Source organism: Castor canadensis, chromosome 18 (assembly GCF_047511655.1).
Source record: "Castor canadensis chromosome 18, mCasCan1.hap1v2, whole genome shotgun sequence".
NCBI lineage: Eukaryota > Metazoa > Chordata > Mammalia > Rodentia > Castoridae > Castor > Castor canadensis.
This window is the reverse complement of record NC_133403.1, coordinates 35,734,721-35,749,682: the sequence shown is the minus strand read 5'-3', so window position 1 is coordinate 35,749,682 and position 14,962 is coordinate 35,734,721.

Sequence of the window (14,962 nt, the reverse complement as noted above, 5' to 3'; positions counted from 1 at the left end):
TGGTTGACTCCTTTTATTCCAGAAAATCAGACAGAGGAAGAAATAAAGATAAGACACAGTGGCTTAATAATTACTATCCTCGGACTTTCCAAGCTTGAGCAAGGCTTTGAGGCTTGCTTCAAATCTGTTTCTAGACAATTGAAAAATGGATGAACTAAACCTTTTTGCTGTTCTCCCCCTCCAGATTGGATTGCTTTCTCAATTTGACTGAGTGCTCAGAAATTAGTCAATAAGGCAACTGATTAATAATTTGACTAGGGAAAAAGTCAATTCCTTAGGCGTACACAGATATCCAAGTCCTTGTACTCCTTCAGGGGCTAGCTCCATAAGTCCAGCTGAAAACTTACAGGCTGAGTGTACAAGGGAATTCCAGAACCAGCTCACTTTATTATTGGAGGCCTTTTCTTCCTAGCAAGGCAGCATAGGAGTAGGATGTGCAGAGATTAAAAGCTGGGGAAAGAGAAGATACAGGTTTGCAAAGTGTATTCCATAATATTAATACAGTCTTATATAACCAAGATCACGAGGTATCAAGTATGTGCCTGTTCTAGCTATTATACTAAGCCAGCTTTCTGAATCTGCTGCCTCACTGAAACCTGTTATCACACAGCCTAGGAAACTGAGGCCCAAGTAACTGAGCCAATTACCAAGACCATTCAGTACTAGAGAAACCAGCCAGACTTTTGAACCCAGATCCATGGACTCCACAAAGGGAAAAATCAACAAAGCGACACATTGAGCATTTTCTTCCTGCCTAGAGGGAAACTGGTATTCCAAGCTGACTTTGATTTTATATGTGGCCATGGCCTCAGTTTCTCTGGGACAAAACCAGGAAGGCTCTCTCACAGAGGCTCCATAAAAATAGCCCTAACATTGAATATTCTACAAAATAACCAAAACAAATTACATGTTTTTTAAGAAAGGATAAGATAGTCTGGTTGTATTCAGAAAATGGTAAAAATTGAGAAGACCCTAGGATTTCCTTCTAAATGAGGAATAGACCTTAAGAGACCTGGAAAGGCTTCCTGGTGTAGTTGGCAAGAACGAAACCAGCCTGGGTTGGATTCAGATCCTACCATGCTCTGGGAAAGTGAGCCTCAGTTCCTCACCTGTGAAACTGGACTAATTACATAAAGAGTACATACACCCCTCATATGTAAGGTTGTGAGGGTTAAATGAGGAAGTATGTACACTGTGAGCAGGAGATGCCAGCATGCAGCAAGGGCCCAGGAAGTGCTACTTAGGATACAGAGGAGGATGAGCCAGTGGTGAGGACAATGGAAATGATAGTGATGGTGGTGGTGGTGGTAAGTGCCATGGTGATGATGGATGGTGTAATGAAGGTGGTATTGGTGGTGGTGATGACGATATGATAACCGTGATGGTGGTGGTGTTGATTTTGATGGTGGTGGTGATAGTGGTGACGATAGTAATGGTGGCGGTAATGGTGATGGTGGTGGTGGTGGTGGTGGTGATGGTTGTTTTAATAGTGAAAGATATAAAAATAGTAGTGTTTACAAATGATAACTTGGAGGCCCCAAAGTCAGTGCTTGTAAGCAGCCTAACCAAGACTACAGATCTGTCTCACAGGGCTGCCCTACTGCCTTTTCCACTGCCCATGTTAAAAAGAAGTGGAGAAGGTCTGACTGAAGAGGACAGGGCAGAGCTGAGGATCAGCAGCTTAGGCATTCCCTCCACCTGGCTTGTTTTGCGAGGCCAGAGAGCTTACACTGTCCTCCTCAGACCTCAGTCAATGGTTTTTAGGCCTGACACCACCATCTGATGCCTCACTGAGAGGTACAGGTGAAGGAGACCAAGTCAGTAGCTCCCAGGAATTCCAATCCTGTGATGACACACTGCAGTTCCCTGGGGGAACTGATTTTACTTCCTGGTTTCAATGCGAGAGACAAAAGTGTCTACGACATTTGTCAATTTCCTCTTCCACAAGGGCTGAGATCCCTCAGGAGACTTGTGATCAAACCCATGAGGAACCAGAGTTGAAGGAAAAGAGAATGAGAAAGAGAAAAAGTGAATCTATGTTACATCCCAAGTAGTGAGAGCAGAACTGACACTGGGTCAGCATGGAGTCCCAAAGAACACTGAGAGAAGTTGGTTGAGGATTCAAAGGAGTCACCCCGTCAGAGTACTGCTGCCCCAAGAACCCAGGGCTCACAAACAGGAAGGACAGGCAAGACCATTTCCCCTGAATTATCCATGGCAGACATTGCTAATAGATAAAGGCATTCTCCACCAAGCCCACAGCTGCATCCCAACACCTCCTGTTAGCTTCCTGCAGGCCTGAGCAATAGATCTCAGGTGACAATGATCTCCCATTCCACTTGATTCATAAGGTCTGGTTCCTGTAGAAAAGCCAGGAAGTGACAGGTCAGGGGAGGGCTTGCCATGTCCTGTAAGAGCCAGCAGCACAGGGATTCAGGTCTCCCAGTCTGGTCACATTCCACACACGGTGGGTGACATTTCACACATTCCTTCACTCGCTCATCCATTCATCTATTCATTCACTCATTCTCCATCATTCATCCACTCATTTCCCCATCCTTCATTTTTTGAAATTCAACCAATATTTTCTTAGTACGTACTGGAGATGTAAAATGAAGGGGACAGACCAGCCCCTGTCTTTGTGGAGTTTATAGTCTCCTGAAAAAAAAATCCTAAATTTCACAATTGTACAATTAGGCATTTCTTTTCAATGGTGTTCAAAAAACCCACTGGGTGCTTTCAGAGCAGAGCTGGGGACCGGGCTTAGTCTGCAAAGGAAAGGTGGGAGAAGGATTAGGGCTCTGAAGGAGGAGAAGGGGACCAGGCAAAAGGGGAGGGTTTTCCAGCAAGGACCAGCATCCACAGAGACTAAGGGGCAGAAATGCAGCACTGAACACCAGAGGTCAGGGAGACAGAACCTCGGGACATGAGGTGGGCAGGGATCAGCGGCCCCTCTCAAGTCTGGTGTGACCATTGCCTGCTAAGATGCCCCCAACATGCCCCCAAGCCATGCTCTGTCATGCTGGCCCCTCCAGCCTCACCCTACGCCAGCCCTTGTCACTGAATGGAGACACTCAAGCCAGGCTAAAAGTCCCAGTTGCTGGGGAGGAACCTTAACATAAATCCCTGTTAGAGCAGAAACTCAGTTCATGTATCTTGCTGCATCCCCAGGGAGCAGGGTCCTTGGCACAATGCCAGGTATAGAAGATGAACTTGAAAAGTACTGTGAATGTACAAAAGAGTGATTTTTTTTTGTACCCCATCCCTAGAACAGTGCCTAGCACAGGTCATGGTGCCTTTAAGTTGAAAGAGAAGAGGGAAGGAAAGAAGGGAGGGAGGAAAAAATATCCTATGTAGGTATTGGAGGAAGGTCAAAGGTCATACTGGAAACCCAGCTTTTCAGGGCTCCAATTCCCATACAAAAAGACCCAGTCATCCTAAATTATTTCCAGAACAAAGTGGTTTCGTTTTTTTAATGCATAGATACTTCCCAGCCTGGCCATGCAGGGCCCAGTGACAAGACGCTATGCACCACGGGTGGGGCCCGTTGTGATGCTTCCAGCCAAAAAGCATTTTTGTGGCCTCATAACTTCTGAAAGGCCTTGGCAAGGCGGACCGGCACCAGACTCGGTCTCCTGCAAAGACCTGTCACTGCAGTTCCTCAGCTGAGCCTCATGGGACCAACGCGGGTCAAGCTAACTGCTGGGCCTCAGTTTCCCTATCTGTAAAATCAAGTAATGGGGTTAGATCATCTCTAAATTCACCCCATCACTGAGTCTCACCCGGTTCTCTTCTTGGAAGCCCTCATTAGCCCACATCAATTTTAATAATATTAGTAACTATGATGATAATAATGATCATTACTTTTACAGTAGCTACTGCTTACTGGAGTACTTTGTACTTCATCTTCACAACCACCACATAAGGTAGATCTATGCTCTCTATTTTATGCACGGGGAAACAGAAGTTCAGAGAGGGTATGTGCCTTGCCCAAGGTACCACAGCCAATTAGGGGGAAAGCTGGCAGTAGATTCCAGAAATGTCTGAGTGGAGCCGTCATGCTCCCCCTCTTCTATCCACAGCCCCTGCAAGTCCTGGCAGGTGCCATGTTTATTCAACCCACAGAGGCACGGATTCCCTTGGCACAGGAGGCAGGGAGGAAAGAGGAAGCCATGTTTGAGCTGGTGACATCATTTCTCTTACCTGCCCAGCCTCCCTTCTCCCTTTTCTTCAAGTAAAGACGCACCTCCCTCACATAAATGAAAGGCTTTAGGGGACAGTCCCCCCAACTCCACTGACTTCTGCAGGAACCACCAATGGCAGAAGCCCCTCCATGGTGGCCCGGGTGTGTGATGTGGGTCACGTGACCCGGACCTGCACAATGCATCCACTCCATGTCCTGGCCAAGTCCAGTGATTGGCTCAAGTACAGGGCATGTGACCCAAGACGAGCCAATCAGAGTCCTTCTATGGTCTGACAGTTAGGAAGATGTTTTTCTCTCTTCTGCAGTTGCTAGGCAGAAATGGTGGAAGCTTAGCTGGTTCAGTGACCTCACCTGCAAGGTCACCCCACTCCTGTCATGGACAGGAGACCCCGGGCAGGGGAGCTGAAAGGAGAGGTGGAGAGAGGAAGCCCTCGCCCCATGGACAGAAACCAGTTCTGTTCCTGCCTCCCCAGTTATGAAGTCACCAGGATGAGAGTTTGAGCTGCAGTCACACAATGCTGATAGAATTTCTTGACCTGCGTTTCTCTCCTCTCTCTCTCTCTCTCTCTCTCTCTCTCTCTCTCTCTCTCTCCCTTCCCCACCCCCCAAACACACACCACCTCCTACTACTTGGAATCTTGAACGTCTGGAAACAGGAGTCAGGGAGAAAAAGAGGCAAAGGAGCACAAACAGTGAGGAAAGAGTCCTTTCCACCAGGCACCAGCTTGGTCTGGGACCCGCTCGGTGACACGTGCACTGATGCCTCTGCCCTTGAAACTCCCGGGAAAATCATTGCCACTCTTCATGGAAGAGCTACTCCCTTTTCTACCTGAGCCAATCTCCTCCTGATAACAGCTCTGTAAGATAGAATCCATGTGCTCGTGTTGCAGGGAGAGAAATTGAGGCAGAGAGCAATTATGTCACCACACCACAAGTGAAGTGGCAGAGACTGGAGTTTTGAACCTAGATTGGGGTCACTAGCTCCCATGTCATGCTAGTCTGGGTGCTGGGACTTTTTATGGTGTTTTCCCTCTTCTCTTCTCACTCTGAGATGTCAAGGGGTCACCTGAATTCAGGAGATCTGAGAGGGACCTCGAGCCCATCTCAAGACATGGGGACACGGCCTTGCAGACTCAATCAAGGTAAACCTTGATTGATCCTAAAAGAAACATCCTCAGGGCAGTGGCTGCTGTGCTCCAGGCTGCCTGCCTGCATTCCAGGACCCTGCACCTCTGTGCTTGGCAGGCAGGAAGCCCCCAACACCAGGCCACTTGTTATTACAAAGGAGCTACGAGAGAGAGAGCTTCCGGTGGATGTGGTGTGCAGCAGAGAGGATAGGGGAAATGGTATTCTTGTCACTTACACTGCTTTAAACCCCAAACTCCAAAGCACTTTGATGCAAACTTGTCCTCCTGGGACCTTGGCTTCCAGACTGGCTCTGGGTTAATTGAGGGGTCAAGAAATAAACTAGAGTAGGAATCTGAAGACAGTCCATGCTTCTGGTGTTCTCACAGCAATCTACACTCAGGCTGTCTAACCAACCAGCATTTATTGAGCACCAACTATGTCCTAGACACTGCTGTGAGGAAGACAAGGCTGTCCCAAAGCCATCTTTCTGAACCATAGCTCGGATCAGGGCATTCTCCCCACATAAAACCTTTAGTGGCTCCCTACTGCTCACAGGATCAAATCCAAAAACCCCAATATCACAGACAATGTTTTCTCTCTCTTCCACTGGCTACCCATCCCTACCCCCTCCCCCAATTCATGTTGTAGCTTTCCAAAAACTCTGCCTACCCTGGACCCAGACACTGAAGTCCATGGCTTCTCTTCCCTGGACCCATCTTGCCAACAGGGTCAGCACTGTGACCACTTGCTGACTGGCTAACCCTTACCTGTCCCTGTCACTGCCTCAAATGTCCACCTTCCTCCACAGTGTAAGCACCTGCAAAGGACATCACCTGTCTTTTCTCTGGCAACAGAAAATCCTTCATCCTTCAGACAGTGTTCTCTGTGGCATTCCTGTGGGCTCTCCCGGGCCCACAGTGTCTCCAGCCTGGACTGTCACTGAGCTGACCATCACGGAGACCCCACTGCTCCTCTAAGCAGCACAAGAGATGGACATGACTGCTTCACAGCTCTGAGCTTGGTACCTGATCCAAGTGGAGGATCTACCATGTTTTTTAGGGGTGGGGGGGTACTGGGATTTGAACTCAGGTCTTTGCACTTGCCACTTGAGCCATATCCCCAGCCCTTTTAGGCATCAGTTATTTTTCAGGTTGGTGCTCAAGTTTTTACCTGGGGCCAACCTCAGACAGCAATCCTCCTACCTAGTCCTCCCACATAACTGGGATTATAGACATGCACCTCCACACCCAGTTTGTTCTTTTGAGATAGGGTCTCCTATAGCTTTTTGCCTAGGCTGACCTCAAATTGTGATTCACACCATCTCCACCTCCCGAGTAGGGGGGGGGAGGGGGGGGAAGGTGGGAGGGGCAAAGCATGAGTCACCACACCTGGGCCTATGTTTTGAATAAATGAATTTATATTTTGCTTTCAGATTTGATCAGGCTGAAAATAGCTGAGGTTTCTCCCACTAAAAATTCTTATTTTAGTTCAAGTTAGAGTGATCTGGATTCCAATCCTACTTTTGCTGCCTAGGAACTTGGGATGTCCAGCAAATGGTCAATGCTCTCCCAGGTTTTGTGATCTGTACACCAGAATGTTCGCGTAGGGACTAAAATCCACTTTCACCTGAACCGGTGAAAGCTAAGACTAGACTGTCCTGGGTGGTGGATGTGACATGAGGCAGAAAAACTGGTCTGCCCAGAAAGTGGAGACCCCACTGAGAGTCCCAGTTTGTCTTCCACCCAAGGCAGGTCCTGCACCCTCCTCCCGGGCCTCAGTTCCCTCACTCATCAAATACAGATTGTAGCCGGGCACTGGTGGCTCACGCCTGGAATCCCAGCTACTCAATAGGCTGAGATCAGAAGGATCTGGGTTTGAAACCGGCCTGGGCAAACAGCGCTCAAGACACTGTCTTAAAAAAAAAAAAAAAATCACAAAAAAAGGGCTGGTGGAGTGGCTCAAGTGGTAGAGCTCCTGCCTAGCAAATGTTGAGGCCCTGAGTTCAAATCCCAGTGCCACCAGAGGGGGGAAAAATGCAGATCATGACATCTCTGGAGCAGAGTTTAGCCCGAGGGCTAGGATTTGAGAAGCACAAATGACTGAACAGCGAAATATTTTGTTGCTGTAATCAGCCTTATCTTGACAGCAATCCCTATGTAAATTCTAATGTTTGGCTTTTTCCTGGTGTTTGGGTTTCTGGATCACTGATGTATGAGTTGTAGTTCTGCTGCTGCAACCACCACAGTGTCTGAGTAACTTTGCACCATGAAAGTGCATCTGCCACAATGCATAGTTCATGATGGTGGCCCTGGGAACAAGAGACTGCTCCCTGTTGCTGTTCAGAGACTGAGGCTGAAACCAGAAAGGACTGAGGAGACAGGGAACCAAGGACCATGGCACCTGTAGCGTTTGCCCAGAGTTATAAACAAGGTGGGGGGAACACAGTCCCCAGGCCACAGTACACACTCCGTAAATGAAAGCTGCACATGGGGACATACCGCCTCTTGGGATCCCACAGCCAGACACGGCCAAGTCCAAACCACAGGTAGGTTTCCTCCTCGTGTGGCTCTCGTCACTGGGAATGGCTGCCCTGGGGTGGCAAGGACACTGAGACCCCAGCTGAGCTCAGAAGGAAGAATGCAGTGATGGACTTTTAAACTCTGCCATGGTAATGGAGTTGGTGGCACTGATATGGAGGCTGGTAAGCTTTTTTTTTTTCTGGTGGCACTGGGATTTGAACTCAGGGCCTCACTCTTGCTAGGCAGGCACTCTCCCACTTGAACCCATTCACCTAAGCCTTCTTTGGGGATTTTTTTTTTTCTTTTTTAGAGCTAGGATCTCCATAAACTATTTGCCCAGTCTGGCCTCGAATCTCAATCCTCCTGATCTCTGCCTCCTGAGTAGCTGGGTGGGATTCCAGGCGTGAGCCACAGGCACCTGGCTAGGTTGCTACCCTTGAATGGCCAGTTTTTAAATACATGGTTTCCTTCTCCATGTCCTCCACTTCATACTAGAGGCTAAGTGTCCTCTGTGTAAAATGAAGGCCGTACTGCGGTTTACCTTTGTGCTTCACAGGAAGAGGTTGTGCTGGGAAAGAGTTTGTAAACATGAGAGTTTTCCAGCCCTCGATCCCCCCCACCCCCCATCATGGTGCTGTCAGAAGGGAACTGGCTTTCTAAATAGACAAAGCAGGCTCTCTTCTTGCCCCTTAAAGACACTGAAGAAAAGTGATTGAAAAGTGACTGACGGTGAACTCTGCAGTCCGTAACTCGCTTTTTTCTGCCCATCAACCTTTAGCTTTTCTTGTGGTCAGGCAGTCCCCTGAGTTCCCCCGTGGAGTGTCCACACTCAGTCCCCATGGCTTGGGAAGGATGGTGGATCCTACCATCACCCCAGGTTGGAATTTTAATTAGTGTAAACCAGGCGCGCTAGCAAACTGTAGCCCATGAGTCAGACACCTGTTTTGATTAAAAAAAAAAAAAGAATTTATTCAGCCACCTCCACGCCAATTCACTTGCATGTTATCTATGATGTTTTTCATGCTCTACAAATAGGTTCATCAGGCACACAAGAGACACATGTTTCATGGTCTAAAATATTCATTATTTGACCCGCCAAGTCCCTGGTTTAAACCAATCAAACTATCCATGCCCTGGGTACCATGACTGCTTCATAGATAAAACTTAACACAAATCAGACCAGTGAAGCTCACAGCTCTCTTTTCCTCTGAACAGGAGGCTGAAAGGATATGAGGTCTGGAGCCCCTGCAGCTTATTTGCAGTTATGAAGAAGGATTTTTTTTCTCTCTCTCTCTGCCCCCAAGAATCAAGTAGAGAAGGCAAGGCACATATAGAGGTAAAACCATAGGATAACAGAAACGCACGGCTTGGAGACATATAGGTGCACAGAACATTTAGAGGAGGGTTCAAGGAGATGGTAGATGTTTGAACTTGAGGAGAAAGACAGGATGTTTCGGGTGGGAAAAGGGGCACAGCACGGCCATGGCTTGGACCAGATGGTCATTGCTAGTGATGAGCTAAGTTCACACTGAGCACTTCAGTCCAACACTTGTTCTTCTCAGTTAATTTTCTAGCAATCCTCCGAGGTGCTGCCTGTTCCTAACCCTCTGGCAGAGGGAGCTGGGCTGTTGCAGGGGTGTCAGCCATGCTTACTGCCACCACCGCTAGGCAATGCGGGAAGGAAGTTGTGGAAATCCCCCAGATCCCAGCCCCTTCTCTCCACTACACAGCCCCTATCAGTGACTCAGGTTAGCACAGGGCACTGGGCGGTGACATCTGCTCACCTGGCCATAGCTCCTGCTCAGTGGGAATTCCCATAATTGTGGTGTTTCTCTGATAAGTCCCAGGTGGAAGAGGGTTAGGGACATTCCAGAAGTCTGTCCAAAGAGGTACAAGTCACCCAAATGCCTGTTCAAGCTTTCCTGGACCATCAACCACAGAATAAAAACCACATTCAGCACCTCGGACCACAGTTCCATCTCTTCAGCCCCATCCCAGTCATGTCACCCCTCACCCATGTGCTTCAGATACACGGACCTACCCTGCAATGCTCCAGGGTGCAGCCCACCCCAGGGCCTTTGCACAAACCAGCCCTTCTGCTTGGAAAGTTCTCACACAGAACTGTTGTACTCCCTCCAGCTCTCATCGAACTTCCTTTTCCCAGGGAAAGCACTGACACCGGACTAGTGCAATGACCCCTTGAATACACCTACCAGCTCCTGTGCCCATCCTGACTCAGTTCATCTTTCCAGGTCCAGCATCAGAAAGTGGTCTTTGCTCACAGGTGTCATAGGTGTGTTTTAGCATTCTCTTCCTGTCCATGGGGAAATCAGTTGTGATCAGTTTTATTTAATGCCTAGTAATCAGCCTTGGTGCCAATGAAGTATGCAGAAAATATTGAAAACACATGAATAAGAAAAAGGAAGGAAAGGGGGACAGATGACAAGGAGGGAAAAAGGAAGGAAGGTGCAAAAAAAATGAAAAAGAAAGGAATGAAGAAAAGGAAAGACAGACAAAGGAAAGGAGAGAGAGAGAAGGAAATTGAGAGGACTTATGCACAGCTGGGGTCAGTTCCACTGTCCTTACCCTGAGGGAACCACATCTGCTGTGTGGACGCCCTGCTTGTGCCCACTCTGCTCTGGGGACTCCAAGTTCACAGCTGCTTGGCGAGTGTTGCTTGCTTTCAATAGGCAATTTCACATTTTTTATTCTGTTGGTCTGGTTTTTTTAAAAAAAACAGACAAGATGCAGGGACAATGCTGAGACAAGTAGACCCTCAATGCTGAGGGGCCCTGGGCTGTGGTGTGACCTTGGCAATGGCAGTGGCCCCCGCTATCCACTAACATCAAAGGACAGGCAGCATTCTAATGTGAGAGACCAGGCAGACACCACCCAACAGTCAAGGTCACCATCACCTGTAATTGCACATGGCAACACCTCGAACCTCCCCACATGGCCGAGGAGAACACGGCACCATTTTGGTGGTATTTCTGCCCACGGTGTATAACCCCGATCCAATCATGAAAATCAGTCCAAACTGACAGTCTCTAAAAACTGGCCAGTCCCCTCTAGAAGTGTCAGAAAGAGGCGAAGAAAGACAACAGAACTGTCACATACAGAACAGGACTTAAGCAGTATGATCACTGGATTGAAGCAGATCCTGGATTTGATCCTGGGATTTAAAACTAGTGGAAAATGAGTGAAATCCAGATAAAGTCTTGATGCTTTGATAGGATAGCTGTGTACGACGGTGCAACTTTGCTGGTTTGTGTGATTGCACTGTGGCTATGTAAGATGTCTGCATAAGAAGGTGAGGGAAAGAAGCAGGGACTCTGACCACTTTTCTAAAATTGCATAGGAGATAAAAGACAAATGAAAAAAATGGTGGCACTGCACCTTTGCCTATTTGAAAGCCAAGGATGAGGGAAGACTGGCGTTTTTGCCTCTTGCTAGGATGTAAATTGAGAAGCTGGCTTCCACAACCGAGCGATACCCATCAAAGATCCCATATGACAGGACTGGCTTATACTCAGCAATTGCTAATTCCTAGACCACACCCAACAAAGAAACAAAACACGGGCCAGGGGCGTGAACATGTGTGGACAAAGATGTTTCATTGCTGTGTTGTATTATAATATCAAAAACTTGAACCACCTTAATTTCAATGATGGTGCACCAACCCAGACCACGGATAAACTAGCGATTGTTCAGAAAATGAGGTCAGTGCATTCACGTTTTTGTAAAGAAAGCCCTGTTTCATAGTCAAATGAGAAGTGTAGGTAACAAGATGATATAGAAAGTGTATTATTAATCTAAAAATGTCTTTAAAAGGCTATAAAAATGCACCCAAGTGGTAACTATGGTTATCATGGGAGATGAGTTTAGGGGACATTTTTATCTATCTTTTTGTGGTACTGGGATTTGAACTTAGGGCCTTGAGCTTGCTGGGCAGCTCTACCACTTGAGCCCTGTTTTCATCTTTTGTGTATTTGAATTTTCACCCTCATGGTATATTGTGGGGACAAATTAAGATATACAATTTTAAGAAGCAGAGACAGGAGGATTGCTGAGAACGTCAGTCCGCCCCTCTGCTCCCCAGCCATATGGGGATTTCCATAGGGAATTCCTCTCTATGCGGTCCCTTATCTGCCTCTGTCAGCTGCAGTCAATGGCAGGTCCTAAGCCTGCCATAGGAAAAGCTGACAATGGCAGGTGTTTTCTGCTGACTGTGAACTTGAGCACAGGTCAAGGAATAAGCTTCATCCAGGTCTCCAGGGAGGAAGTGGTGAGTTGGGTGCTTGAGAACAGAGCTGGCTGCTTCCTGGGGAGCCTGAGCCTGGAAGGTTGGGCCAGGTCAGAAGCAGGTTTCCCCGGGACCCTGAATTCCAAGGATGGAGTGTCATTGCTCTTGTTGGCCACTGGGAGATGGCAGATAGGAATCCCAGGGCTGAGACTGTCACCTCTAGAATTTAATGGCTATTCAGTCATTATTAGACATATACTCATTTATCTAAAATGACATATTTGTGTAGCCTCAGAATACTTTATCCAAAACACCTGGGGCCAGATTTGCTTCCAAAATCAGAAATGGGCCAGTGATGGTGGCTCAAGCCTGTAATCCTAGCTCCTCAGGTGGCAGAGATCAGAAGGATTGCAGTTCAAAGCCAACCTGGGCCAGTAGACAGGGGGCACTTTTCTGCCAACCATAGGACAAGCCCTTGAACAGATCCTCAGTATCCTGAGATGATGCACTATGGTCAGTCTTGCCAGTTATAAAAAGCCCCAAGTGGAAAATTCCTAGACCCTACAGCAAAGCTACAGACAGGAGGACACTGCTCTGGGGCCAAGGTCAAGCTTGGACATGTGGCTTCTGAGTCACAGAATTTTTCCCGTATGTGCAATAAATACTGCTCCAGATGTGCCTGCTGTGCAGCAGTACAAAGGCAAGAGTCCACCATTGTTCACACCTTTGACTTGGCAAACATCTCCCTCTACCAACACCACCAAATGGTCACATATACCTCACTGGGATAGTGATAGAGGAGTAGGGACTCCCCGGCATACCACAGGCTTGTCCCCTTCATATCCTTTATCTTATTAGCTGCTCCAGTAGTTTAAAAAAAGTAAAATGAGTCACTTCTACCCATCTTGAAACTGGACTAAACACAGGTCTATACACCTGGCTTGGGTCACATGCCCATCTCTAAACCAGTCACAGAGACCACAGAAAAGGATTGCTTGGATTGGTTATGTGCTTGCTACTGAACCAATCACTCAAGCTAGAAGGTTGGAGAGCACCAATTGGTCAAATCCATCCTACCTGAACCAGCCAGCCTAAGAGTGGGGCTCATTGAAAGAAAATTAGCATCACAGATGCTGGAAGAGAAAAGAACAACGTTCTGTAATCTAGCTCTACTAAGGAAATAAGTTATTTGCAAGCATCTTCATAGCCTTGACTCTCTCCAGAGGGACAAGGCAATTTTATCACCAAGTCCTCCACCATTGCCCATGTTAGTGGGTGGTGGGTTCAAGACAGACCTGCCAGACAGCATCCTTGGTATCCATGCCAGCGGTGCCAACCTGGACCTCATCATTCTGATGACTTGGTGACAGTCTATAATGCTGCACCCAGATCCTAGCTCAGTGATCGATTAGCATAATTGATTGGGCATGTTAGCACCATACTCACTATGGGTGATATCAATGACCCCTTCGCAGTCTAGCACACTAAAAGCCAGGTCAAGACAAACAGTGAGCACACATATGAAAAGGTCAGGCATGGGGGCTGAGGGGCCAAAACATGGAAAGAATTCGGGCTTCCTTCTCTTAGGGGTGACTTCAACTGGGAGACCAGACCTTTCCAAATGCGTCTGGATTAAGGCTTTCCACTCCAAATAGTCCCAAAGTCTCCTGTCCACTTCTCCCAGGTTACTCCCTTTAGTTCCCAGAGGTGTCCTCAGCTTTGCCTGAGCAGAAATCTCTGCTCTTTCCTGGGGGTTCAGGCGCCCTTTATAAGGTACTGAGGACAGGCAAGCCCCCAGTACAGCCTCCTCTCTTGATGTCATTCAGAAAACTGCAAGTGCCCTGACAGAGAAGGCTGTGTGCCCAGAACCTGGGTGCCTTTTGTGTCCCGGGGACTAGCACATTTCTTGCTTTTTTGTGTTCATGGAAGCACCCAGAGCAGAAGTCCCTGGAAGAGCAGGTCTCTTGGGTATTCCAAGGGAAGAGGAGCCCCCTGGAGATCCCCACTAGGGCTCTCCCTGCAGAACATCGTGTGGTGGATCTGAGCACCAACAGGTGATGCTGACGGTGCCATGGAGCTCACTTTGGGGACCAAGTTGCTCAGTAATCAAGGCCAGAGAGCAAGGTCAGGACTAGGTGCTGTGGGAAGACAGAGAAAGAGACTGAGGCAGAGGGAAGGGCCTGCTCTGGACAAGGGGGCGCAGACAGAAGGGTAACGAACACCTTCCAAGGGTCTAGGAGAAAGCACCTGCCTAAAGCCCGCTGTCTGCCACCAAACCAGCAAATAAAATGCAAAGCTCTCTTCCCTCCTCCTTCATCCTTCCTGTGCTAAGAAATGGTGGAACTTATTTCCATTGCACGCACACACACCCTTCACCACCACCTTCCCTGCTCACAGCGGGAAACTAAGGCAGGAAAGAATCAGTAATCTTACACTTTTGGTCTTGCACTTTGAGAAAAGAGTCTAACCCAGAAGGGCAGAAGGCAGCTCCTGCCTGCCTCGTTCCACTCCTCCAGGGCTTTCGCTTCTCAGCTAATGAGTCACTTGAAAGCTGTCTGCCCAGATGGGAACCAGGTAGCAGCAGGTGAATGTCTGTCAACCTATCAGCACCACAAGACTATAATGTGCTTCTGGCTTCCTCACCCCCATTGCAAGAGGCCCACGCTCCAACTGCACCTGCCACAAATGAGTGGTGTCCCGGCAAGAGACGGGACTCCCCCCAGTCCATGCTCCCCACGCCTGGGAGACCCTTGGGAGAAGGACTCCCTGGGTTAATATCTAGTGCTAATGAGGGGTAGCCGGCGGGAAAAGGCACAGTCTACTTGATCCGGGGCTTGGAAGGAAGCCAGGGTCTTGCTGGTTGTAGAG